Source organism: Vombatus ursinus, unplaced genomic scaffold (assembly GCF_900497805.2).
Source record: "Vombatus ursinus unplaced genomic scaffold, bare-nosed wombat genome assembly UNPS02007460.1, whole genome shotgun sequence".
Taxonomy (NCBI): domain Eukaryota; kingdom Metazoa; phylum Chordata; class Mammalia; order Diprotodontia; family Vombatidae; genus Vombatus; species Vombatus ursinus.
The window spans coordinates 828,489-856,263 of NW_020947238.1; the positions used below are offsets into that span (position 1 = coordinate 828,489).

A 27,775-nucleotide genomic window follows, 5' to 3' on the forward strand; every position below is an offset into this window, starting at 1 on the left:
GGGGTCAAGGTGATGATGTAAGGATATTTTCATGGAAAAACAGAAATCAACTACTCATAGCCTCTATACATGAGCCACATAATTCATGGATTTTGAAGAGACAGGGAAAATTGAAGAGATTTTTAAGGAAAACAATTTGTAATAGGTGAAATAATAGATTTTTACAATTTATTAGGATCTTTTGGTTCATCCAATTTACTTTTAATTATATCTACTTAGTTGTAACATGTGATACTAAGTTTAAAAGTGTTTAGCAAATAATAAAGGGTTTACATATGTAATAATGTACTATGTTGTTATTAAAAGCATAAATTATCAACCCTATACTTATTTGGTTCTTGATTGCTAAATAAACTATATTTCTCAGCTCTAGTTGACAACATGCCCCCAAGTCAAGAACTTCCTCCCATCCCTGTCCCCTAATCCTCAGTTTTCAGCTTTCTTTTGTTTTGTTTTCTCCCAGTAGATTGTAAGTTTCTTAAAGTGAGTCTTTCTTTTTTCTGTATTTGTATCTCCAGTATTTAACACACTGCCTGGCACACAGTAGACAGTAAATAAATACGTATTGACTATTGACAACAGATCCTTAAATATGAATTTGGTACCTGGGGTAAAAAATTTAAAACATGCTCTCAAGCCAAATTTGTAATTAAAGTTGAAAAATTAACATAACAAATATTCTACCCTGTACTAGGGAGTCAGATAACAACTTGTATGAATGGAAGAGATTGATAATTATTTTGGGGAGGTCTCTGCATGGTTGGATGGGAAATAGGACAGAGGAAACTCACCCAGAGTAGGGTTCATAGGATCACATATTTAAAGTTCAAAGGGACTTTTTAGATCTCAAAGGGTAATTTAATATAATTTACTCTTTTAATTCATGAGGAATCCTAGTCTCATAAAGGACTAGAAGACTATCCCTCATTATCTCTTGTTCTTAGGTTTCCTAACTTCCTAACTTCCTTTAAGATTTAGCTCAAATCAAGGGGCGGGGCCAAGATGGTGGAGTAAAAGCAGGGACTCACTAGAGTTCTCCCCCAAACCCCTCCAAATACTTATAAAAAATGACTCTAAATAAATTCTAGAGCAACATAACCCACAAAAAGACAGAGTGAAACAAATTTCCAGCCCAAGACAATCTGGATGATTTACGAGAAGGGTCTGTTGTGCCTGGCTGGGAGATGAGCACAGTGAGCCGCACCACTGGCAAAGACCAAGCCTCAGTGAACCTGGAGCAGCCCGGAGGGGACTGAATCAAGGGTAGCTGTGGCAGTTTACAGACTTCTCAACCCACAAATGCTAAAGACAACTTAGAAGGTCAGTGGGAAAGATCTGTAGGACATGGGTGAGAGAGAGGGCAGTCAGGCCTTGACACTAGGACAGTCCCAGGGTGGCGGCCATAGCAACAGTAGCTGCTTCCAGAGCACTCAGCTTCAGACTGTGGGAAAATTGAGCAGCTGATCAAAGGGGGATTGCAGAATTCTCTTTGCTGGTGCTGAGGCAGGATTCTCTTACTTTGCCTGTGCTTTATTCTGGGTCCCAGTCCTGGGTGGCAGTCCTGGGGTTAGGAGGAGCACTGGCATAGCAGAGCTTGTGGCAGCAGTGGAGAGGGACACCTGCTCTCATTTCCAGGGCAGAAAAGAGTGCTTGTGGTCACTCACGGACCAGAGCATAGGCCAGGAGAGGAGTAAATACTTCTCCTTAGATTGTGTCACCTTGGAAGAATGAAAACTTCTAGGTGCCTAGAAGTATCTCTGAAAACTGCTGCACAAAATCTCTGAAGCTTAGGACAGTATACCTTTCACACTGGAAGTAGAGCCTACCTTAACAAGAGTTAAACAGTCAAGTGACAGGCTGGGAAGATGAGCAATGTTAGAAACTGTTTTTACATGCAACTGGGAAACAAGATACATAGACAAAGGGGTATAGAAATCTATCATACCCTACAGGAAAATTGAAGGGGAAAGGGATAAGAGAAGGGTGGGGGCTAATAGAAGGGAAAACAGATTGGGTGAAGGGAGAATCAGAATACAGGCTGTCATAGGGTGGGAGGGAGGAGAGGGATGGGGAGAAATTTTGGAACTCAAAATCTTGTGGAAGTGAATGTTAAAAACTAAAAATAAATAAATTAAAAAAATTAAAAAAAAATTTAGCTCAAATCCCAACTATTTTTAAGGGAGGCTTCTCTCTCTCTCTCTCTCTCTCTCTCTCACACACACACACACACACACACACACACACACACACAACAACAACAACAACACACACTGTGTGTTGTCTTCTTCATTAGAGTATGAGCTGGTTGAAGACAGGGACCTTTTTTGGTGAGTATGTGTGTTTTCAGTCCTTCATTCTGTGCTTGGGAGTGACAGAACTGGGAATCAAACCCGAGTCCTTTGACTCCAAAGGAATGTGTCATCTTGTAGTTTCCTAATTTAATTAATTGTTATTATTAACTAGGTGCTACTATCAGTTTTTTTCTATGCAGCTGAAGTGATGTGAGTGCTAGCAAAATGTAAATGTAATACATCTAAACATTACACAAACTTTACAATCATTATTCTAAATTTAACTGCTTTTGAAATTTCAGTGGCATGGACAAAGACCTACTCATTCTGTCCTGGCTATGACTCTAGTTACTGATGTATTATCAAGACAAATATTGGTAGCATACTAAGGTTTTAGTTACCATAAAAGTGGCTAAGGTATTGTTGCAAGTTTCCACAAAGAAGCAAAGAAAGTGAAGAACAGGTGTAAGGATTCTAAGGAGATGTGCATTATCAGTACCAGGGGAGGAATGTTAAGTCCAAGGTAATGTGTTCAAATATAGACATAAACATAAACTTTAAGAGATAATATAAATTAAGATATGGTTGCAATCAACAAAAAGTGACAGACCTCAAGAAGGAAGGTAGTAAAAAGGAAAGGTACCAGGCAGATGAGGAGAAATCAGGTTTTGCAAGTCAAAGACACACACAAGTGTCTGCTAAGTCCAAGATCAAATTAGGAATCAGCATATAATTGGAGGAACCAAAAAGCCAGGATGAGGAAGGGCCAGAACTGAAATCAGAATCTCAGGCTAAGGTATAAGTATAGAGGTGCCAGAAACAGGTCTTAAAAATACAGAATAATCAGAACAATGATATGTTGGTAATAAAATCACTTCTACAATATAGGATATGACATTTTCTCCTTTTGAACAATCAGTCCCTTTTGTAAGCAGATAGATTTTAAAGGATCCTTCATCTGCAGAGGCAAGTGCAGGCTAACATTCTAAATTTTAACTGCTTAGGCTCAGAACTGCAACTAGCAATACAAAGCATAGCTCAATTACAGATACTACAATGGAACAGATGAAGGTGAGAATCAGAGTCTATTTAGAAATTCTAGTGTATGGAAACTCTGAAGTTCATAAGTAATATTTTATGCTTGCAAATGGTATATGGCACGTGCATGGGCTGGGATCATGACCATTTTATTAAGCACCTTTTGAATAGAAAAAAAAAACACAGTAGTTTAAATCATACTGCTTTAATGGATGCGTGATACATAGAAATGATCACATCAAATATGAAGAAGAAGGCATTAAAGGGCCATTAACACAGCATTATCCAACATTTCTCAGTAACTGAAACATTTGTGCTAAATGACCAAATGAACCGCTGAGGAAATCTTCAGTGTTCAATAGCCCTTAAAGTTAATCTGTATTTATTTTACCTGTGGTGAGGCAATCTGACAGTTGCTTGGGACTAGAAATCATGGGTAGTAAGGACTAATATTTCAGGACTTTATCAGAGATTTTGTGTTATTGTTGATACTTATGTGTTTTTTTTTCTCAGTTGGGGTGGGTAAATCTGCTCATATCATATTCCCTGTTGAACTTTCTCCTCAAGGTCAAGAATATATCTGTGGCTGCAAAAATTGTTGAATACACTTTCCCTCTCTTTTTTTCTTGCTTTTTTTTTCTCTCCTGCTTAGGAATTGTGTACATAACCCCATCACAAAGGAACTTAATTCTAATTTATCTCTGGCAGAAATGCTTTGTTAGTGGGTTATGTTAGAGGCAGTGGTTCTGGAAGTTTAATGAGAAGTCTTTTTTTTTTAACAGAATGCTAATTCCTATTTTTAAGGTACCAGATTTTAGAGTAGGCTGAATTGAACTTTAATAATTATGAAAGCTTTTTTCTAGATTTAATTTTAGCTCTAACATACTACTATGAGATTGTTTTTAATTTACTGGTATATCAAAATACCATTGTCTTGGTATTTAGGTTTGAGTCCCTCAACTGCTTCACTGAGTCCCATTCTACATACATAATGTGGTTGGAGAGCAGATTTTGATGACTACATCAGAGATATTCTTAGCCAATTTGGGAATAAAATGGGAAAATGTCTTATCTTTATAATACAAATAAAATGACCAGTATAGGGATATCACCCAGTACAAGAAAGGACTGAATCATGAGTAATCAACCCATGTACATAGTATCCATTTTAACTCACCCTTATTAACACTTTTTCTTTAACAATGTATGACAAAAGGAAATTTTATATACATATATGCATGCATACATGTGTGCACATATTTATATACCATTCTATCACACTGAAAATGAGTTCAAAGAAAAAATTGTTAGATTATATATGAATGTATATATGCATATTATATGTGTATACACATATATATGTACACAAATATATAAACTACTACTTGGCTAAAAGGGCATATGTTGATTGATCTTTTAAGGGCTTCAATAAAAGGCTGTGTGAAATAAATACACACACTAAGGAGTATTTTTTGACTCCCTGTCACCCTCTTTCTTTTCTATTCTGAGGAATGAACTACCTGGATCCCATTTCCCTGCCACCAGCCTTTGCTTCGAAGAAGGGTTCCTTTCCTTCCCTAGACTATTGTTATAGGCTTGTCATTAGTCCCTTTGACATGTCCTTGTGTATTCTTATTTTCCAAAGAAAATGAATAGGAAATAAACATGAAATTAAAAGACCTCTTCCTCTGCCTCATCCATCTCTACTTTTCCCCATTGTTTTATTTTTTTTAAATTAATATGCCATAGGAAAATATAAGGCCATGGCCAAAGTGATTGCTCATCTTTGAAACATCCTTGAAAGTATGTTTAGAATTTTGACTGGTGAAGGTACATGTTATCAGGTTTGGTGGGGCATCCTTGCATGAGCAAAAACCCAGGACACAAAAAGGACAAAAAATCTTGGGAAACATCAAATAATTTAGTTTTGCATGAGTACATGCAGGATTCAAGTAAGACATAAGGCTAAAAATATAGATTGAACTCATTTTACACAAGGCTCTAGGGGGCATATGTTGTCTAGCCACTTTTTTTTTCCTGTGTGGCTGTCAGATCAAAAGCTTTGGAATGGTTATGGGTATCTTCATGGAGGCCCTGTAACGTTTTGGAGATGAATGCATCAAGTACAATATCATCCACAAACAGTAAATTCTGGAGGACCTTGTGATCCCCAGGGATCGTCAACTTGAACACTTTATTTTTTTCCCATCATTTTGGCTAACACATTTGGCTAGCAAACATCTCCCTCTTTTTTTCTTCTCAAAGTATTTATGGTTAGAAAATTATTGCATAGGGTTTTTAAAATTGATGTATCTTCCAAAAACTAATATTATTTTGATTCATGTATTATATCAAATATGTATATAATACACTGTATTTAATGAAAATCATTGAGGCAATATTTGGCTCTTTAAATTAAATTATTTTTCCTAATCCACAAGCAATAAAGCAGAGTAGACTCTTCTATAATTGTAAAGTTGTAAGTCTTTCTTAAATATTACTTACAAAAACCTATTTCCTAATAATACTGTCACTGAGGTTGCCTTCAATTAATATGTTGATGAATCTCATAAATTTATGTATAGGGAGAAGAGTAGGCATAAAGTTCAATAGTTTCTCACAGTAAATCCATTTGGTGAGTGGGGGTGTAGTATTAATAATGTCTGATTGTTCCCCCCAACGTTTTGGTATCATCCCTTCCTTCAGGTGTCTGGTGAAATAATTGCTTAATGTCTTCTTCTCCAATTTGCATTTTTCTACATACACTTGGACCAAACCAGCTGTTTTTTTTTCTGTCTTTGTTGTCTTTAAGTGCCAATTCTACATCCCTTTCTTATAAGCAAAATTGATGAGATAATAGAGTTCAAGTGTGGCAACTCTATTCTCCATGATGATGGAAGCAGATTGTTATAAAAATTCATGGAGATCCTTCCACCCCCATTTTAATTTTGTTTCTTGTCTCTCTTCCAGGTTTAACCTTACATACCCATGGTATGATTTTGCTTAGTTGGATTTCTTGCCAGGCTTTTTTGAATTGGTTTTTCCCTTTACTGGTTCTCTTTGCTTTATAAAAAAAGTTGCTCATAATCATTATTTGTGCTTCTTTGTGACATTTTACAAATGTTTATATTCTAAATAAGTTTCCTTTTGGCCACCATTTCTTTGTAATTGGAAATCAAATCAAGTGTTTGAAAGTTGCTTTTTATGCTTTTTGGATTTCTTGCTATGGCAATTGATTTATATTGTTTCACATTCTATCTAGCTTTCAACGTTCAATGTCATTTTCAAAATTCATTTCTGATTTGTTTTTAAATTTTCAATTAGCTCTTCAAATAGCTAAGGACTGAATTGCTTCAACTCTCTATCTTTTTAATTTTTATTCCTTTTGTCCCACCCACCCCACCCCCATCTCCCAGCTTTTTAGCAGTTGAGATCTTTGCATTTAACTATGCACACAGCTAATTCAAGTGTGACTGAAATTTCAGTAGTCTTTTCCTATTTGTTAAAATAAAATTAATTTCAGTTTTTATCATGTTATTTGATGTTCACTATGTCCAGAACCTATTAGTTTTTTCCTCAATTATGAGGCTTCCATGTCATCTCTAGGCCTTTTATCTTTCAATTTTTTCCTGATTCTGCTTTCTAATAGAAGTTGGTTTAATCATTCACTGAAAGGCAAAAGGAAACATTATTTTGTGGGACATATGATTATCTCATACTATAGTACTCATGAGAATTACTTTCAAAAAGACTACCACAAAATGAATAAATAAATGACTGCTGCTTATGCACTAATACTGATTATATAGAATAAATAGGTAGAGAAATTCTACAAAGAATGAGATTGAGACCCCCAAAATTAAATAAACATATATTTTGATACTTTATGACTCCAGTGAAAAGGTCAGAATAGATGAAGATGGTGATAAATATTGGAAAGTAAGGTGGAACTAATAACTCATAATACTTTAAGTAGTAAAATTACATTTTTATAATTAAAATTTGCATATTTTTAATTTTAATTTTATTTTTCATGTAATTTATTTATTTTTTGCTGCTGAATTTTGTTTCTTACATTTTTTCTTTGTAACTTCAGGATTTAATGCTTTTTATTAATATATTTTATTTATTTTGTTATATACTAATTGCATGTAAAAATGTTGTGGTCTGAGAGATTGAGACCCCTCAAGGACCAGAGTATAGAACAGGGTTGTCTGGAATGAACTCACAGACTCAAGCATTTTTTAAGTCAAGGTGCCAAAGATTTATTGTTATGCTTTTCAGTGGGCAAGGATTCTCAAGGGACCTGCTGTGGTGGGCAGAGCTGCTTAGGGAACTTGCAACCTAACAGGAATGTTTCTAAAGCTGATATAGGAAAAGTAGTGAATTATTTGACAAGTATGCTAATTAGGTGGTAACATACAACCTTGGGCACAGGCGTCATTCACTACTGGAAACTGTGGGGAAGGGGGAGAAGAGAGGGTTCCTGAAGAGTATATTTTTGGTCTGTTAACAAGATACTTTCAAGAGTTGATGTCTATAGCTTGACCTCTGGATTGTATATGTTAACTGTGGGCATCGATACTTGATAGTTCTGCTGGTACAAGATAGTCCTGTTCATACAAGGGAAATTCTATAGAGGTCAGCTTGTTCTTTTAACAGGGAGAGATAGTTTGCCTCACTGGGTCCACTCAAGAGTTATTGCCAGAGATAGGGTCTTTGGGCTGGAGGGAAATTGTCAGGGATATTTCCTTGAGGCTAGGGAGAAATATGATTTTGGAAGTGGAGTCTGAATATAAGCACCCAAGCACATCATCAAAATACTTTTTGATATTCATATTTTTTTTTAAATTTTGACTTCCAAATTCTCTCCCTCCTTTACCTACCCCTTGAGAAACATATGATATCAATATGATATCAATTATATATGTGAAGTCATGCAAAATATATTTCCATATTAGCCATGTTGGGGAACCAAAAACAACAAGAAAAACAATTTTAATTATACTTCTATTGGTACTCAAAATTTACCAGTTTTCTCTCTGAAGACTGATAACATTTTTCATCAAGAGTCCTTCAGAATTCTCTTGGACCAGTGTTTTGACCAGAGTAGTTAAGTCTTTCAAAGTTGATCATTATTACAATACTGTTTTTACTGTGTACAATGATCTCCTGGTTCTTGCTAGATATGTAACCAGAAACTCATTTTACTTTCCAGATGCTATCTAATTCATTCTTAAAATTCTCCCATGAAATATGAAGGGACTAATTATCAATGGTATAATTTCAAGTGTGCCCAATACCAGCAATTCAAAGTGCCTGTGAAATCTTCTGTGCAGATTTTGGGTGACATGTGTCTGTTGGTAAATAATAATTTAAAAAATTAACTCTTTGTCTTTTGTCATGTTTTTCAATGCCTGACTCTATGTGTATGCAATATAAGTGAATCATAGCTAAATTTAAGAGAAAGAAATTTTGATTTTTTAAAAATAACTTACAAGAATGTTAGAGATCCTAAATTGTTATTGGAAGAAAAGTAAGTATTACCATTAATATGGAAAGATCTATCATGAGATATGGTCATTAAAATTTGAGTCAGGAAAGGTGCTAGGTCATCCCCTGTGTGCTAATGTGGAACTACTGCCCATCAGCATATTTTCTCATTCTTTTTTGCAATTCAGAAGCGACAATTCCGTCCTTAAGGGATTCTCCTAATTCTGATGGATTTTGCCATGAGAAAACTTTTCCCCTTTGAACAGGTGAGTACCATCACTCCTAGTTATCACCACCAGAATTAGCCTCAAGGAAACGAATGGCCTGGGTCCAAGATCCTAATTAAAGTTTATCATGTTTCCCTCTTTCAAAACCACCATTACCATGAAAAGCTTATTCATTTTAACAGTGGCTTTATGGCTCTGAAGGTTAATCTTAAAATACATAGACATAGTATCTATACCTTCCTATTTTATTCACTCATTGCTAGAGGTAGTTAAACTTCAGGCAAAAAACATCTGTTAAGGAATCAAGGTTGTGTGCATAATGCACATAGTAGGAATCTAACCAATATTTAGTGAATGATTGAATGAATATTCAATGTAACTAGAGTTAGTAAGTTTCATTTACATTTGTTTAAACATCTAATCTGTTATATCTTAAGTCATTTGAGGCCCGAGGAGTACTGTAATTGGAGTCAGGAGACCTGGGTTTGAATCTCACCTTTGATGCTTCTTAGCTTTGTGAATGTGTGTTAGCCACTTAATCTCTTAAGACCTTTCACTGCCTTGTTTATAAAATGGGATAGTAACACTTGTACTACCTACCTCCAGGATTACTGTAAGGAAAGCTCTTTACAATATTTTTTTTTTTCAGAGAGGGGAAGAGACGAGTATGGAAATGAATGAAAAACATTAAACACGTAGTATATTCCAAGCACTGAGTCCTGGGGATACAAATACAAACAAAACAGTTCCTACTCTCAAAGAATTTACTTTCTAATTCTGGAAGACAATAAAAAAGGAGTAGGGGTGGGAGATCAGGACAGAAGTTAGAGTTTCTTTCACTGGCATAGTTTGAAAATGTCCATCAAGTGATCCAGAGGCCTGGTTCTTATGGACTAAGTAAGGGGATAGATCACCTGTCAGAGTCCAGTATCAGAGCCTTTTGTCATGTTCATTAATGCCTGACAGTATGTATATACAACATGAGTGAATCATAGCTAAATTTTAGAGCCAGGATAAGACTCCAGATTCTGGTGGGAGGGAGAGGATATGAACCTGTGATTCCATGGGAATCCTGATGTTGACATGCCCTCTCCTGATACAATCAGCAACTCATCAATTTTTCTCTGAGAAAATTCCTGGGGTACTGAGAGGTTCTGTGCTTGACTCCCTGCAATACAACTAGTATATGCAACATAGCTTGTCAGGGTCAGAAAACATGAACTCATTTTTCTTGATTCTAAGACCAGCTCTCAATCCAATGTGCTATGCTGCCTCTCAATATTATAAACCAGACCTGCACAACTTGGCAGTAGGTAGGGGCCAAAATTAAAATAGGCTGAACTTCTGCAGGCAACAGATAGGTTTTTAGTGGCTCACTTTCCAAGTAAAAGCATAATTAATGATTAAGCTATTTTGCAAATAAACCATATTTTAAAAAGAGAAATTTAAATTAATATATATTAATTACACTTATTACTTAAGATTTTTATCATGAAATTACATTAAAAAATTTAATTTGCTAAGTGGGACATAATCCAGAAATTGCAATCAGCAAAGACTTCTTTAAGTCACCTTGAGTAAAAGACTTCCCAGCAGCAGAAATTTTTTTAGAAATCTGAAAACTGACCTTAGTAGCTACCACATTTTGAGTTTACTTTCTTGAGAAACCATTGTTCCCCACTGAGATTTTTCAACAATTTGGACATTTTAATTTGTTTTTCATTGGTCTTCAATTTACTTAAGTCAGGATGTTTTGATTTGAAATGGTGATGAAGATTGTATTGCTTCGGAACAAGTATCACCTCTTGGCAAATAAGGCACAATATTTTGTCTCTAGTGTAAGTAAATAAATATCTATTTGTCCACTCTGGATTAAACACTCCATGTTCTAATTCAATCTTCCATTTCTTTTTATTGCCCATTTTACAAAGTCACCCCCCAAACTTTAATTTGTTAGAATCAAAAAACAAAATAAAACAAAACTGCACAGCAACTGTTCACATACAAAGAAATACTCAGCTGAGCGTCTGACATTGGAGAGAGTGCCAGACACTCATGTAACTTGGAGGGCAGTCCATGCAGTAAGGGAGAGGAAGAAGCACTCGAGTGGTGGCTGCTCATTGCATAGCGGGTGTTAGCTTCATTGGCGCATAGCTGCACTCACTTAGTCCTAATTCAGTGCCAGTAACAACTGAAAACCCAGTGAAAACATATGACTGCCATTCCTCTCAGACTAGAGACAGATTTATGGTGGTTGGTTGCCATGGGTCATGTGACAAAGAGGAGCGCATGCACAGTGGCAACCCACCTGGCAGGTTACATGATGGGCACAATAGTAATTAGTGGAAGGTGGGTTAAGCCAGGCATGGACAAAGCACTCATTACTCTTTCTTTACATCTTCTACAGTTTTCATGAGCTGCCCAAAATTCTTTGGTGGGCCATAAGTGCAGGCCTGCTATAAACATGATTCATTTTTAAAACTTTCCCATGTTTCATAGATTCTTTAGAATCCAAACAGGGGTGTCATACAATTTAAGACAGGGGTGAATAATCTGTATAAGAATTCCTTGGGGATGCATGTTGATTTAGTTTAAAAATAAAATGTTATCTGTGTTTTACTGCATTTTAATTTATTTTTAAAAATATTTCCTAATTATAATTTAATCTGATTCTGTCCACTTGGAATATTGCCATTGCTTTGTTTTATACCTCTAGTTTAAACTCAAGGAAGTGATGGAGAATTTGTTCATTATGCAGATTAAACTTAAAAGTGTGTTATTCATAATCTCCCCTCCCCCCAAAAGCCAGTTATTAAACAGTTTCCAACATTTCTCTTGTGATAGCCCACCACACAGAACTGGGGAGAATACAGATTTGGGGCTAACTTGTCAGGTCCTTGCTATAAAGTAAATAAATGTTTCTAAATAACAGCTTAACAAATTGGTGAACATCCTGTCGACTGTCCCGACTCATCCATTGATCTTGATTTTTTTCTCTAGACTTTGTAGTCAGTTACTTTCTCTCTCAACCCCTATGGCCCCTTTGTCCCACTGTAAGTTTTTCACATCTACATTTTGAGGAAGGGCCCAATCTAGCCAACCTTCATTCTCCTGATTTCCCTTAGGATACCTTTTGAAACCTTCTTCAACTCCCTTTCATGTGTTTTCTCTTCTATTAGAATGTAAGCTGTTATGTGCCAGGCATTGAGTTTCATGATGTGGATAAAAACAGATTGTCATTCTTTTGCGTTGTATTTGTATGTCCAGTTCTAAGCACAGTGCCTTAGTGAATTCTTAAAAAATACTGACTTTTTTCTTCTTCCATAGATATATTCCCATGGATCAAAATCCCTCCTCAGGACCCCATAGTTGCTGCAGCACTGGGAACTTTACATTTGACTCCAAATCTTTTAGACACAATGTCCCAGCTCCCACCTTTCCTCTACCTGGTTCTTTAATGTGTCAACCCTTTTAGAATGTAAGTTTCTTAAGATCAGGGGCTGTGCTTTTTTTTTTTTTCTTTTGACAACTTTGATAGCAAATGACCAAAGAATCACAGAGGTTTTGCAACCACTGTTAACTCCAAAAATACCAAAGAGCTCACACAGTTTAAAATCAAAAAGCTTTCTTTATTCCATTAGGGGAGGGAAATTAGATACATGAGTTGGGTCCTCCTCTAGTAGGAGATGTATTTGTGGCTAGATAAAGAATCAAATGGTATAGTGTAGCAACAGTGGTGAGGCACAACAGCAACAGATAGGCAAGGTTGTCTAGTGACAAAAAGTCCACTCATAGCAGGACTCCATGTCTGGGCCTGTTGATGCTTGCCTGAGCTCAGCAACCATCAGTTCTGTGATCTAGTTGCAGCAGTATTCATCCAGAGGGTGAGCACAAAGGATTATTGTTATGCCAAGCTCAGGGCACAGCTTGCTTGCTAGGCCTTAACTCTAGAAAAACAAGGTGTTTCCTAAGAATAAAAAGAGAGGAGCAAAAAGAGAGGAGTGATTTGGATCCTGACACTTTTTATCCACATCATGAAACTCAGTGCTTGGCACATAACAGCATTTAAATGCTTGTTGACTTCTTATTCTTTTAAAAAAAATTTTTATGAAGAGTTCTAATAATTTTTTTTTAACAAAAGCTATGGGTAGAACCATAATGGAACTCAAAATAGACGTAAATTTCAAATGCACTGAACACTTTCTCTGAAGTGACTATCAGTCAGGATTAATTTTTAGTTATGAGGTATATGGCTAGGAATATATTACTGTGAATATCATATATTACATCCATTGTCTTCTGTGAGATTCTTCTTTGAGACATGGAGTTGACCATGGATCTTGAAAGCTGTTCTGGGAGAGGGCAAACTCTGGAGGGTCTTCCCAGTCTGGAAAAGCTTTGCATATTGGCCCAGGAATGGGCTGCATGTCTATCATTTGAAGATCAGACTAGGACCATTTGGGTAAGTTCCCCACCAAAAAATTGACAGCATGTTATTTTTTTTTCTGGTCACAGAAATGCACAGTAACCACCAAATGTTAGAGTTTAAAAGTACCAAGAAGAGATAAATCTCAATTCAAATGAGGTGGTGAGGGTCCAGACTTGCTCATAATTATTTTTATAATTAACCCCTGGGCTGTTTTAGAAAGCATTAAGACATGCTAGAAGCTGGAATTAAAGGGGAGCGGTAGAAATGAGCCACTGGGTGTGGGGTCAGAAGAAGTAAATTATGACAGTGAAGAACATACAGGAAAGGGGGTTAATTAGGTGGGGCACAGAGAGAATGACCCTTAAACCAAATTCCACTGGATGTTTTTTTTTTCAGCCTACGCACTGATTCCTGAGAGGCTGTGGGTTCTAATGTCTATTCTCTCCTGAATACCAAGTTTTGGAGCAATGATAAATGTCTATTAACTGGTATGAGTGTAAATCTAATTGTCTGAATCGATATTCTCTGAGACCCTTGTAGATATGAGAAAAGAGAGCTGGGTCTGGGGTAGTTGCATGTGCCTTTATCCAGATCTTTTGCTGTTTCTACAGGTAGGTCTGTGACATTTAATCATAGAGGGGTCATAATATGCATTTCTAGACCGTGTACCCATTCTGGTGGAATCAGGGATCCCTGAAGTATTGAAGTATATACATATGTGAATATATGTATATGCATACATGTATACATGTACTGTATGAATCTACATGCACACATGTATGCATTCATATGCATACATGTGTGTATAGAAGGAACTGAACATATACACACACATTTAATAAATTTCATATTTTAAGAAGTTTGCTGCTAAAGTACTGACAGCCTTGTCTTTGTAATCTCTTTTCTCTCTAAGGCTACAAAATATAGCACACTGAAGCAAGTAGCTCTGTACAGGAAAGTCTATGAGGATGAGTGTATAGAGGTCCATTTGGCTTACTGACAGAGCTATTGAAAAGATAAATATAAAAATCTCCAATTCCCAAGCTACAAAGTGCTCATCAAGCTTGTTTTGGAGTCAATTTTCTTTTGAAATGGAGAAAGTACTGTGCTATTTATATATATTATTCTGCTGTGTTAAAACATCATAACTTACTCTAAAGAAAAAAAGGTGACCCCATTTAGAAATCTCACCAAAGAAACAGGAGAAAAGTAAATTTGCCTGCCAATTTTGGCAGAAGTAGAGGGGATAGCAAAACATTTCAATTCTGTGATAAAGTGACCAGAGTAGTTCCTGGGAAGACTAATGAATAGAGTCAAAGTGTAAAAGTAGAGAAGACAGTGCAGATGTGTTGGGCTCCCACACTTTCCTCACCTTTCACTTTTTCCCTGATTGGGCAAAATACAGTCATGTAAAAAGGATGAATACAGGTAGGCCTGTTTGTGTTTTGTTGCCGGGATATAGTTCACTTTGTCTCTGATACTATAACTAAATAAGAATGCTTTTTTATTTAATAAAACAATCAGGAATGAGTGTGAACAAGACCCGTATACCCCCTTGAATCAATGTAACCCACTGTGTGAGAGTCTGAGTTTCATTATGGGCAATTTGTGTAATAGGAAAATGTTAACTCTGAACCAGATGGAGAGATGCTGAAGGTCTGGATTCCAGAGGTTGGAGCAAGCATGGCTTTTCTAGCACGAAGAAGAGCAGAAGAGCAGAAATTGGATCAAGCTTTGGCAGAGAAAGGAGGTACCAAAGAGAGTCATTGGCTCTATAAGTATCTCACTGTGAAGGACCCAGATTGAAGAACCCCAAAAGGGCAGCTCTTTCCCCAACTTCTTCTCTTGATTGCTCTCTATTCACAGGAAGTACAGCATAATCTGCTATTTTTGTTCACTTTTTAGTTCAAATATTTCCAGTACATTACCCTTTCCCCAATACACATTGCAAACTGAAGGGGGGGGGTACATTTTATTATCTCTTCTTCAGGGCTTATCTTTTTTTTTTAATTGTTCTTTCTACTTAGATTGTTATAGTCACTGTGCATACTGTTTTCCTGGTTCTGCTTTTCTCATTTAATCATTTTGTATCTTCTCATGCTTCTCTGAATACTTCATGCTCATTTTCTTCTTAAAGTACAATAATATTTCATTATACACACATACATACATACGCGTGTATATATGTATATGGGTATATATATGTGCGTGTATATATGTATGTGTGTATATGTGTGTATACACACACATATGCATGCCACAACTTGCTTAACCATTCTGATAGAATATATTCTATAAATTCAATTGTAAAGTCATAGTTGCTTATCTATAACATTTCCCCTACCTGCCCCCACTTTTTGCTCTTTTTTTTTTACATAGTTGTTTTCAGTGTATATAATATGTTGGGGTCTGTCTCTCCATTCATATAAGCCTTTCCACCTTTCTTTGAATTCTTCATATTTGACATCTGACTGCACAAAAGAATTTCTTTGTAATTACATAGTTAAACATTCTGCAATCTTTGAATACATAGTAGTCTCCCAGTTTTTTGTTTGTTTGCTATATCCAACAATGTATCTAGGAAAGTTTTTGTGCCCATGGGTCTTTCACCCCTTTGTCAACAGTATTTCTGTCATGTAAATTTAATAGTAGCATCATTTTGTCTCAGGGTATGAACATTTTGTAACATGGTGTAATAGAACTAGGGAGACGGAGAGAGGAGGAGGAGAGGAGGAAAGGGGGAGAGACAAAGAGAGAGATGCAGGTATACAGCTAATGGTGGTAATCTGCATTCTATTCCAGTGCCCATATACCCCCCCCACTTTCCCTTCCCACATGCCGCTCCCACCAGTGTAACACTCTAAGTAGGTTTAGGTGGAGTCTGTAGACTCCAGTGGGCATTATAGTTAGCATGTACACTATAGGATTTGGGGCTTCATGTCTTTAATCTGGGTGTGTGAAACATCCCATCACTCTGGGTTTGACTCACTCCAACTCACTCCATTCAAGAACAAATATACCACAGAAAATTGCTTTTCTGCTCTGTGATTGAGTGTTGATCCTCACCACTTGGGGAAATCAAAGTCTTTATATACTCTTTCAATTAACTATCACCCTTATGAGCTTGTTTAGCTCTTCTATTGAATTTCTAGCTAAGCCAAAGAACTGTAATGCTTATCAAATTGGCTATCTCTAGGCTAAACAGGTCAGCCCAGCCCAGCCCAGCCCATTTATTCATTTACCAGAGGTCTTTGCTTTCCAATCAGAACTACAGTGCAGCTCTTCTTAACAGGATTCCAAAACAGCTACAAAGTCCCTCAGCTCTTCCTTCTCAAGCTAGACAGTGGAGAGTCATCTGCACTTGTGGAATGCTTCACTTTTCTCTAGCACCAGGTTGAGATGAAGGCCAAAAGTTATCCTTGGAACCCTTGACCAATTAGATCAATTCTTCCCGACCAATCAGGAATCATTCAGGTGAAACCTCCCCTCAACTGACACCCTCTGACTACTACAGTTGGTTGTATTTCAAAAGCTTAAATGAGAGTCTTCTCATTTTTTTTCTCAATGCCTCTCACCATTTACTTTAAAAAAAATCACAACTTCTCAAATTTCTCCTACAGTTCTCTACTAGCCCCTTTTCAATCATGCAACAGTCTCCAAATGTTTATATCTTCTCATATTCTTGCTTTTACCCTCTTTAGTTGCAAAACATATGTATCCAAATTATCTGAGGTGCCTATTATACCTTCCCTTAAATCTACAATAAGGCATTCTCTCCTTGGTGCCTTTACAATTAAATTTCTTCTTACTCATATTTCTCTATTTTTTTCTATAAATAAAATTAAAATAACAAAATAAATAAACTCTCTGCCCCTTTGCAATCTTAAACTGTTCCCATGCAAGCAAGGTCATATTGCTAACAAAGAGACCTGAGTGTTCAAATCTATGCCACAGATCATTTTTTCTCCAAACTGTCAAAAATCCCATCTGAGAGTTGTTTCCTCATGTACACATTTTTAGCTATTTATATTAAAATAAAGCTGTTTTCCTACTTACATCGAGTATCAAAATGTTCAAAATAGCAGCAATATCTGACATCCTTTGACAATAAATACGAATCTTTGAATAAAACACTTCTTATGACCTTTCCATCATTGGCTGTTCCATATGAAAATGGCCTTAGAATGACAGTGGAAGAGGAAGTGGCAATGATGTCCAGAGTGGAGATAGCATACAATGGAGATGGCCAAGAAGTAGCTGTGGCCAACACTCTGCTGACCCCAAGATTAACATTCTGTGTGTGTGTGTGTGTGTGTGTGTGTGTGTGTATGCATATGTATATGTATATGTATATAGTTTTTCTGAAGTAACACTTATACAGAGCTTTCATGTTCACCAAGTACTTATTTTTTCCCCATAACAACCATGTGAGGTAGATAGTACATACATTATTTTGGGAAAGATGAAAAAAAAAACAATATGCTTTAACCATACTTTGTTGTTGTTGTTATTCAGTTGTTTCAGTCATGTACAATTCTTTGTGACTCCATTTGGGGTTTTCTTGGCAAAGATATTGGAGTGGTTTGCCATTTCCTTCTCCAGCTCATTTTATAGGTGAGGAAACTGAGGCAAACAGGGTTAAGTGACTTGCCCAGGGTTACATAGCTAGTAAGGGTCTGAGGCCAGATTTGAACTCAGGAAGATGAATCTTTCTGACTTTAGGCCTGACATTCTACCCACTGCACCACCTAGTTTCCCTATTAAAGTAATTTATAAAGTTGATTTATTTTCTAGTTTTCTTTTTTTGTAGTATTATTTTTGTTCTTTTTTTTGTTGTTGATACTGAGATTTCAGAGATAAGAAAGTGTTTTAAGGGGTCTATGTAAGAATCAACTGGATCACTAAAAAGGGAGATCTTCCTTCTGTCTAAGGAATTTATACATACTGTCAAAAAAGGCTTTACATTGTATGCTTTTTATGTCCCTTAGCAATAAAGGAAATAATTATAAGTGTATTCTTTTGGGGAGGATATTCTGAAAGCTTGCTTAGATGTTTTTACATAACAGACTCTTGACACAGTATTCCTTGTGACTTCTGTGATGCTGAACTGAAAATGTTTTGAAGCAAGACAATAGGGGATAGACATGATTGCAACTGGAAAAGCCCATTCTCTTTCAAATATAGATCTCTAGATGAAGCCTTTTTGCCTCTTCAATTTCACCAATTATTTACTCATTTAAAAGTCATAAAAACATGGCTCAGAGGAACAATAATACCTTGTATTCAATCTGTTTCACAAAGCTGAGGGATGCAGCACCAAGTTGGGAAACAGAATAGAGAAATGATCTTCGAAAGTTTTACATATCCTTCATTATCACCAGACTACTGAAGAGCCTCTAATGACATTATCTCATATTCATTCTCTTTCCACCAATTCATTCTTCACCCTATGATGAGACATAGTATATAGACACCATCACATCATGCCTGTCTGCTCACAGGTCTTTCGTTGTTCCCTACTATATATCAAACAAAAGTTCAAGGTTATTTTCCTGGCACAGATTCCCTTCATAGTTTAGTAGCACCCTACTTCTTCAGTGACATCATTCTACCCTAGTCCAAACACTCTGAACTCCATCCAAATTGGATTATTCTCCACCCTCCAAATATGAGCTACCTCTATGTCCTACTTCCTCATCCCTTCAATCTTTGAACTTCTACCTGTCTTTCAAAGCCTAACTCAAATGCCATTTCCTCCATGAAGCCTATCCTGAATCCTGCTATCCTTAATTACTTCCATCCAACTCTTCATCTCTCATCTAAAATTTTATCAAGTAACTCTTCAACATACTTTTCTGACATTAATTTAAGTTATTTGCATTTGTGTCTTATTGCCCTCATTAAGTTCTTGGTTCCATAAAGGACCCTTAGCTAATACCTTATCTCAACTTTATATCTCCTTTAGTACTGCTTTGAATAAAATAGGTCTTCTATAAAGCTTTGTTGAATGAATGAATGAATCAACAAATGAATCAACAGTTCACTCCCATATACCTGTTGAACTTTGGCCTGGCTACAAGAGCACATAAAAGGATTGGAAAGGGGAGATATGGCTAAATAACAATTTTGATCATAAAAGATCTAGTTTAGTCCATGGTGATGATGATGATAACAGCCAACATATATATAGCACCTACTATAAGCCAGGTACTATGATACTCACAGCAACTCTGGGAAGTAAGTGTTATTATTATCCTCTTTTTACATATGAAGAAATTGAGGCAAGCACAGTGACTTCTCCAGGCTCATGTAGCTAGTAAGTTTATCCACATTTGAAATCAGGTCTTCCTAAATCCAGATTTGAACTCAAGCTTCTCTGACTCCAGGTCTGGTATTCTATTTACTGTACCACAATAACTTGACATATATAGTTTTCCTAGACTAATTTTCAGTGAATATTAAGAGACCAGAATGTAGAAGGTGATAATTCTATACTTTTCTTATTCACAGTACATGTGGAAAACTGTGTTTAGTTCTGATTATTACATCTCCAGAAGATGGAGACAGTTGTCATGTGAGGACTAGTGAATGTGACCTAGAAGGATCAATTGAAGGAACTGGAAATATTTAACTACGAAAGAAAGAGTTGAGAGGAAATATAACTTTCCTCAAACATTTGAAGTTCTACAGTATAGAAGAGACTGAATGTGCCCTTGTTTACACAAAAGAGCAGAACCAGTCCAAAGAAGTTGAAGAGGAAGGCTTATCTTCATTATAAGGAAAAATTTTCTATTGATTGGAACTAATGAAAGAGGAATGTGATGCCTTGAGAAGCTCCACTTTGCTAGAGATCTTCAACCAGAGGCTAGAAAACCATTTACTTATGATGTTATAGAAGAGACTATTGGTCTGTATGGGCTAACTAGAAAGTATCTGAGGTCCCTTTGAACCTCTTGCGAACCTCCTACTGGCATAGGAGCATAATCCAACCATCTCACTAACCCAAATATTTTTTTTTCTAAGTTACTATTTGGAGGCTGCTTCTGTCTTGAATACTATTAAGGTTGACAGTACCTAGGCCATGTGCCTCAAACTCCAAGCTGATTTCAGAAATGTATAATCCCCAGATACCTCCACTCTGTGTGCACATGTCTTCTATTCAGATGATTATAAGTATTTTTTTGTTAAAGCTAAAACTTCTATGTAAAAAAATACAGATAGGCAAATGCTAAAATTATCTGGTTACAATCTGCTAAGACATGATTTTTCTAAAATCCAAAGATTCCTAGTTTTACAAATAAAGTTTTGCTATTGAATTCAGAAGTAATATTGGGAGATCATCTTATACTACCTAGAATCCTGATATGAATTCCTACTTTATCACATTTTGTATTCTGTTTCTTGTGTAAAATGAAACATAGAGGTAATAGCTAACACTTCCAATGAATAATACTGTATGTTAAAAATAAAATTAAAAAAACACCTAAAATTTGTCCTATATATATTTCCTTAAAAAACAACAACTAGGTATTATGATCTTCATTTATAGTTGAACAAACAGGGACCCAATCCTAAATATTTTTTCTTAAGACCATAAAAAATTCATGTGCATTAGGGCACAAAGTAAAACCTTGACACCTTGCCCTCTGTCCCCACAGTTAGACCAAACCATTTCACTAAACAATTGCATCAAATGAAGAAAAAAAATGCAGAAAACATTATGAACTATGTGTTTTGAGGGGGCATGTGTACTTATAAATTACATATGATTTTCATTTAATCTTCACTCTCCTCAACCCTAGAGTTATATTTTCCCCCCAAGATGGTCACTAGCTTCTATTTTACTAAGGAAAATGTTATAATTGCAATTATCCTCTTTTATTAAATGACTTTTTAAAACAAAAATTATATTGGCTGGAAATGTTTTTCATGATTGTACATGGATAACCTACATTGTTTTGCTTACCATCATGAGGTGGGGTGGAGAAAAGAGAGGGAGGGTTAAAATTTGGAGCTCAAAACTTAAAAAAAAAGAATGTTAAAATTTTTTTTTACATGTAATTGTAGGGGAAATAAACTATTATTTAAAAATTTATGTTGGCTTACTGAGTTCACATTTTAGTTGAATCTTAAAAAAAAGTAGATTAAACAAATGGGGTCAGGCTGTCCTTTCTACAAAAACTGATACCAAAGAACAAATAGGTATAGAACATGAATTTTTCTCCCTAGCACTGAGGATAGGTGTGCACAGAGTCATCCACAGCCTCCTGCCCAGACCCACCGGTGACCAACAGTATCCTCTACAAATCAACTAACTGAGGCCAGTATGAATACACAGTCACAAAACAAAGCACAGCTAATTGGACCATATGGGAACAGAACCTGGGCCCTTAGCCACAGACACAACTTAAAAGAAGAACATCATGAGCTTCCACTGAATGATTTCAATATTACTGACAGAATTTACATTGCTATAGCCAGGCATCCTGCCTCCCAACTGCTCAGTCTAAATTCTCCTAACTTTAGCTAGAAGCATTTTTGGATAGCTCCTCTGTCTTTTCTGGCTGTCCTCTGTTGTTCCAATTTTTTTTTAAACTCTTCACACTTTTAAATATGTAGAGGTCATAAAAAGAATAATATTTGCAGTAAGTGTAGTTGAGGAATCTTCAAGGAAATACAATTGGGTTGGTAGGTTAGTGGGTCAAGGTAGAGGACAGGGTGACTTTTTGGCACCCTTGTCAACATAATCAATGGATCACTTATTTTGGCTATACTTAACAGACACATAGATCAGCTCAATAATTCAATTCAAGCATTTGCAAGCTCTCACTTTATGGCAGGCACAGGAAACACAAAGAAGAAAAAAAAAAATCAACAGTCCGTATCCTCCAGAAGGTTAAATAATGGTGGGGCACACATAACAAATGTAGATAAATGTAAATATGCATTTATATTATTATATATATTACATTATAATATGCAGACAGTAGGACCACATACGACAACTGCCTTTTTAGCATTAGTAGACATTTTATTTCCTGCTATTCTAGAACAGTATTCTTTGATTTTTTTTTTTGAAGCAAATGCGGGGTGGTTTGGGCATGCTGTACTTGGGCAAAGCCTAGGGGCTTTTAGAATTTCAGTGCTGCTCTCATGTCTGCCCTGGTAACAAGTGGACTTTCAAACTAAGCACCAGACAAAATACTGAACTTATTTTATTCTCAAACTTGAAAGAGGGTTTTTATTTTGCTTCAGGGTTTACTTTTAGCACAGCAATCTGCTGAGAAAGTAGTGTTAAGTGCTATGGTCTCCTTTTGACAGATGAGGAAAGTGAGGCTCCAAGAGATGAAAGGATTTGTTCGTTGCTCAGTTTGTAAGTGGCAAAGCTACTAATTCAGCTCTGGTCTTCAGCTCCAAACTCCAGTCTTTCACCACTGCTATCTCCAATTTATTTATGTCAATCTATAAGAACTGATTGAACACCATGGGCTGTTTACTTCATATGGACACATGATAGCATACGGATACAACCACATCTTCTAGAAAACAGTAGATGTGACCTTATCACATTGCTATAATAAGCTCAGTAAAGCATTGCCCACTAGACCTTTGTTCAAACAATTAACCAAGTAACTTCACTAAGTAACTACATCAAATAAAGAGAAATGAGAACACACAGTAATTTTTTTTGGGGGGGAAGTGTACTTATAAATTATGTGTGCTTCTCATTCATTCTAACTTTCACTCCTCAATCTCAAACCTATTGTTTTTCTAACTCAGCATAGTAACCTTGCAAAATTTTGAAAGATGTGAATAATTTTGAAAATACATGTGGACCTATATAATATTAACAGATACTTGAGTTCAATGGATTTTGACAGAGTTCTATTTCTTTGTGGGGAGAATATAGTTAGGGTTATTGCATGGATAGATTGGTATAGTCTGGGAGATATATAGGAAGGCATCACTTGAGGTGATGATCTAGAGTCGCTTCCTTATATGACAGCATTTGGTAACTGGGGGTCTTCATGTGCTTATGGGTTAATGGCACATGGGAATCAAATGCTGACATAGCCAGAATATCAATCTTGCTTTCATAGTCTGTTTCAACTCTACCGTTGCCTTTGGTTTTCTGACCTTAGAGAAGGATAGCCAAGGTCATTGGGTGAACTCTTCATTCTCCCTTATATCTCATATCTAAGGTCTAAAATTATCATGTCTACCTCTACATTCTTTCATATCTTTATCTTCTTCCACTTCACTAGTGTGGATCCTCATTACATGAGACTGCTCCAAAATACACCTTCCCACCTTTACTCATTCAGCACTCCAACCCAGCTCCTCACAACTGCCAGACTAATATTGTTTTTTTTTTTTTACACTTGGCCATTTCCTTGCCTTATTCAAAAATATTCAAAGCATCCTGAGAATTTACCAAATAAAGTTCAAGCATTAGATGCTTAGTATTCCCCAACCTACCTATTCAGTGCAACATGTCATTATTTCCCTATTACTCAATGCTCCAGTCAAACTCAACTATTATCTGGTCTCTGAATGTCACCCCGCTTTTCCAACTCTGTGCCTTAGCTCTGGTTATTCCCTGTATTTAAAATGTGTTTTTCTTCCCCTTGCCCTTTCTCCTTATTGAATTCTTAACTGTCCTTTGAAGCCAACTTAAATGATACCTTCCCCAAGAACCTACCCATCCCTTTCTTGAAAGTGATACTGTTCTTTTCCACCACAGTCTTCCCTGAGCAGTTTGTGTTACATCTTGTGGACCTATTTGTTCTATATTAGTTATGAGTGCTACATTTCTGTACTATACAATAAACTCCATAAATACCAGGACAGTACCTTATCCAACCTTTGGCTCCAGTCCTGGGGGCATTTCTTTATCTGACATTACTCCTGTTGCTTCCTTTTCCCTTTTTGCTATAAGCTACTACTATCCAATACTTTTGTTTGTTTTCCTGCTGCTTCCTGCAGGTTTTGCAGCTCCTGTGCTATTTACTACTGCTGCTATCAGGACAAGGGACTCCAAAATGCCTTCTTTGTTCCCCGCCCCACCTCTGGGACATTTTGCCAGATTCTGCTTCACTTCTATCTGGTTACTGGGCACAGTAACTAACAGCCCAATGTAAGGAATCACTTTTTTCCAAGCTATGGAATAAGTAAGTGAGTTCAGTTTCTCTTAGCCTTATCACCAATGTTTGCCCATTGACCCCCACATCAAAGTAGTCCATGCTCAAGTTCCTTCTGGTCTGAGAAAACTCAAACTAAAAAATATAGGGATCCCACATTTGGGTTTCAAACCAATCCACCTGTAGGAGAGAAGTTAATTCAAGCAACCCCTGGTCTAAGTCATATAGTTCTGGCTTATTAAATAATGCACCTTCTGTGATCTTTGTCCACTAGTGACTAGAAAGGCCAGAGTCATTAACGTCAGCCCCATACCCTCATCTCTGTAGCAAAGCAAAGGGGATCTTGTTTCAACACCAAAAATAAATGAAAGGTTACCATGAGCTGCATGTGCTATTTCCCGCACTGGTTTCATGGAGCTGCCAGCTGCTGGTATCCATGATGCTACCCATCATATTGCCCATCTTCTGAGGCCAGAACGTCATTCAGCCAGGCCTACACCTGTTGCTTCCCATAGCCAAAACATTACTCCTCCCATGCCCCTCACTGTCCACCTGCTACTCACTTTGCAGCCTCTACTGCTGCCTGAATTGCTGCCCACTGCTTGTTGTGAAGGCATTACTGCCAACCAGTCAGCCCTATCTGCTTTTTTCTGAATGGGTACGATCTTGCCAGTTCTCAACTACTTCAACCAATTGTTGTGGAGAAACTCTTTTATTTTATTTTTTACTCACAAAAGTTCATTATTACTTGCAAGAAGGTTTTGATCAGATGAAAACATTTATAAATTTCCATAAGATAATTATACATTAAGTTTCCAACTGGCATACATACTGTGTATTTGAGTCTTGTCTGGAGCAGCTAAAAAGAAAATTGAAAAAATGCACATTGGTATATTTCTGCTTCAATATGCCACAGCATGATAACAAGAGGAAGGTTCAAATGCTACAAAATTTAGGCTACAAAAAAGCTAATGCTTTATATCAAAGTTTAGGTAGATGACATTCATTTATCTGAGATTAAAACATTAATCAAAGCAAATAAATATTCAGATGGCAAGTAGGTAATCGGTAACACTATCACTTTGTTGAAATTGTATGTAACAAAAGACAACTGCTTAAATCCCATAGCCTATGGCCAGGGAAGTTGATATGAGAATTAAAAAGATGAGGAAAAAAATTGACTTACTCCCAGATTAGGGTTGAGAAACTCTTTTATATAGCAAAATGTACTATTGGGAGCGTAAAGGTTCAAGTAAAGAACACTTGCAATAATTATTCATACAAGAAATCACAGCTGTCCTCAGCCTTCTCCTTTCAAAGCCTTGCTTGACAAATCCTAGGTAAAAGCAGCCTGTTTGAAAATTCTTTCTGATCTGAGAAAGAAAGGAAAAAAGAAAGGAACAAGCACTTATTAAATACATACTATATAGGCCAGACATTGTGTTAAGCACTTTACAAATATTATCTCATTTGATCCTTAAAACAACCCTGTGAGGTAGAAGCCCCTAAGCTCAGTACATAAGGTACTCTTGGGCCCAAAGGGTCCACATCTGAGTTTCAGGTTAATTCACCTGGTGGGAGGTTAACTCAAACCAAAACCTCTTCTGAGTTGTAATGTTCTAGCCTACTGTGCAACATATTATTCCTAGTATCTCTTACATAGATCTATACACAAGACAAATTTAACAATTATCTTGAATACAATTAAGTAGGCACCTTACAAAGCCATGAAAATAATACTATAGATCAATTAATTCGCTTCCCAACACATCTCTTGTGCTTGGAACACAATAAGTGCTTAATAAATATTTTTCGTGCATTTATTTATTCCAATTCTGAGAAGCAGAGAAAGGTAATTGATTTGGAGGGTAAAGACTTTCAGTGATTTTTAAAGTATTGATCCTAGTAGGTGATGCATCATCAGGTTGAAGTAGAAATGAGCTACAGCAGGTGATTGTGAGTTTAAGGATCATTTTTTTAGAAAAGATTTATACTGGAAGGAATTGACTTTCTTCTAAGGAAAGCCTTATATCTTCTATCACCCCAAACCATTCTACCATATCATTAAGATATTAAAAATAATCAATATTTGCACTGAAAACAACCTGCAGAAATAATTACATGGCTTTCAAGTTCAGTTCAGAATGGGGACAAATACCATATTTAAATAATTACTATAGTTGTACCAAACCATCAAGCTAGTCCATGACTCAGTAGTTGGTATTATAATCCTTGAAAAACACGCCACAGTCTCAGCATAATCATGGAATCAAAGGGAAAATTGGAAGGATGAGGAACAAAGAAATTCTATGAGCAGAAACTCTATGAATCTCTAATATAGAGTGGCAAGAAATGGCTTTTGTCTCATTCATTACACAAATAAAGAGTGTGAGGGGAACTAAAGCCAAATAACTAATCAAGGATGTAATATTTTCATCACTATAAGCCCTGGTAAAATACTTCTTAGAGTCCTATTTCTAACTCTGTACCCTCCATTTTTTTAAGGATGTGAGGAAATAGCTAGCAGATTTTATAGATGAATCACTGACACTGATATTTGTAAGACAGTAAAGAGTAGGAGAGGGGTCATCCTTATTTAAAAAAAAATGGAAGCGAAAAAAGTTTCCTAACTATGGGCCAATGACATTACTTTTAGTTACTGGCAAAATTTTAGAATATTTTCAAGGGATGGTTAGTGAACTTCTAAAAGAAGCAATCATCATGAAAACCTACCATGGCTTCAGTCAAGAACCATTCATGCCAGAAACATTTTCTTTTTTCATAGGGTTAGTTAACTGGTATTTAGCTGTGATATAAGGAACACCTGCCTATCAATTACAGTTCCCAAAAGTGAAATGGCCTGCCTGAGGAAATAATGTCTTCCTGCTATGGAAGATTTTTAAACAGAGGCTGGATCATCACTTGTCACGTCTATTATAGGTGAATTATTTTGAGGTATGGTTTTGACTAGATGGTTGCTGAGCTTTCCTCTCATTCTGAAATTCTGTGATTCTTCAAAATTTACCATGATTAGGAGAACCACAACAGTGACTTTAACAAGTACAAGTGGTAAACCAGTCAAAGGAAGAAAATTTAAAGGAATTGTAGACCAACAGTGAACACCTATAATTTTTCTTCAGTACATTAAAGAATTGA

The 27,775-nt window shown here is 36.3% G+C and overlaps 1 pseudogene; it reads right to left on the minus strand.

The window, feature by feature from the left end:
* The window catches only part of LOC114033811, a 56,490-nt pseudogene extending 31,254 nt beyond the window's left edge, over positions 1–25,236 (minus strand).
* Between the last annotated feature and the right edge of the window lie 2,539 nt (positions 25,237–27,775).